The sequence below is a fragment of the Mus caroli genome, chromosome 5, assembly GCF_900094665.2.
Source record: "Mus caroli chromosome 5, CAROLI_EIJ_v1.1, whole genome shotgun sequence".
NCBI classification, from domain to species: Eukaryota; Metazoa; Chordata; class Mammalia; order Rodentia; family Muridae; genus Mus; species Mus caroli.
The window spans coordinates 25,671,528-25,673,414 of NC_034574.1; the positions used below are offsets into that span (position 1 = coordinate 25,671,528).

Below are 1,887 nucleotides of genomic sequence, written 5' to 3' on the forward strand. Positions count from 1 at the left end.
ACCATCCGTAACGAGATCTGACTCCCTCTTCTGGAGTGTCTGAAGACAGCTGCAGTGTACTTACATATAATCAATAAATTTAAAAAAAAAAAAAAGAGAGAAAAAAACCTTAGAAAAGGTTCAAGGCCAGCTTAGTCGACATCAGGAGTACTAGACAAGCCAGGGGTACATAATTAAGACCTTGTTTTAAACAAAACAAAAAGCTAATAGAAGAGAGGGATTACAGCACACTTATAATCCTAGTAGTGAAAAGTATCACAGTCAAGAGGACGGACGCTTCCAGGCCAGCAGGGACATAGTGAGACCCTGTCTCCCACCCTCCAAAATACTGAAAAAAGGAAGACCTTGAAATAAGGAAGACCTCAATTTATGAACCAAGAACATTTACTGGAGTGCTGCAGAGATAGCTCCACAGTTAAGAGTACTTGATGCTCTTAAGAAGACCTGGGTTTAGTTCCCAGCACCCCCATGGTGGCTCACAACCAACCACAACTCCAACTCCAAAGGATCTGAGGTCTTCTGAGCTCTGAGAGCACCAGGCATATAACAGGTGCACATGCATACAATACACACAAGCAAAGCACCCATGGTCAGGAAATAAAGCAATGGCTTACTGTACAAAACAGAAATAAAATCAACAAACAATTACTATAGCAAAAAATATCTGAGTGAAAACACTAAATTTCAAAAGGAAACATCTCTGCTCATCTCAGCACTTTTGGTAGGAGCCGCCTACAGAGGAAAAGGCACCAGAGCTGCCTCAAAGTTCTCACAAATACTTGAAATCAGAAAAGAATTACAGCCTGGAGAAACCCTTCACTAAGCTAAGACATCATTCATCAGCATGACAGCAGCATGACATCCTGGATATGCAAGTGTAAGATCCATCTAACTTTTTCTTTTCTATGAGCTGAAGAATAGTTCAGGAGTAGAGAGAGCATTTGCTTAACATTTCCCAAAATCCTGGAGTCAATCTCCAGTACAGGAAGGAACAAAGAGAGGGAGGAAGACTTGCTAATAGAGAAACTCTAATATCAAAGACTGGCATCATTCACAACAGTGGAACATTAAATTGAGATTAAGTAACTATGGTAACTAAAGAGCTAAGAAATAGATTCTACCTTCAGATTTTTTTTTTTTTTTTTTTGGTTTTTCCAGACAGGGTTGTCTTGGCTGTCCTGGAACTCACTTTGTAGACCAGGCTGGCCTTGAACTCAGAAATCTGCCTGTCTCTTCCTCCCAAGTGCTGGGATTAAAGGCGTGTACCATCACCGCCCAGCTAACTTCAGATTTTAAAGGTTTCAGTTGGCCAGGATGGTGAATGCTTGTAATCTCAGCCCTTAGGAGTTGAAGCTAAAGGATCTGGAATTCCAGGCCAATCAGGGATAAAAACCTGTCTCAAAGAAAGTGGTCTTGTAAAACAAATAACAACAAAACAATATTCAGACTGTAGTAACCTAAGACAAAATCAATCTATCTTTGAACGTTTGTAAGGTAGTGGTGCATGCCTTTAATCCCAGCACTTGAGAGGCAGGCAGATGGTCTACAGAATGAGTTCCAGGACAGCCAGGGCTACACAAGAAACCCTGTCTCGAAAAACCAAAAGAGAAAGTTCGTAAGATAAAGATAGAAAGAAAGAAAGAAAGAAAGAAAGAAAGAAAGTTAAGTAAGTGTGTAAGATCTTGCCTTCCTGGTTTACTACACTATTCGAACTTGATGCGTGAACTAGCATATAACTTTTTTCACTGAGTGACTCAACATACAAAAAAAAAAATTCTTTTAAAAATTCACTTCTAGGGCTGGTGAGATGGCTCAGTGGGTAAGAGCACCCGACTGCTCTTCCGAAGGTCCAGAGTTCAAATCCCAGCAACCACATGGTGGCTCACA

At 40.6% G+C, this 1,887-nt stretch overlaps 1 protein-coding gene across 1 annotated transcript in view; it reads right to left on the bottom strand.

The window, feature by feature from the left end:
* Positions 1 to 1,887, bottom strand: part of Gtf3c2 (general transcription factor IIIC subunit 2) — a 24,511-nt gene that overhangs the window by 21,577 nt on the left and 1,047 nt on the right.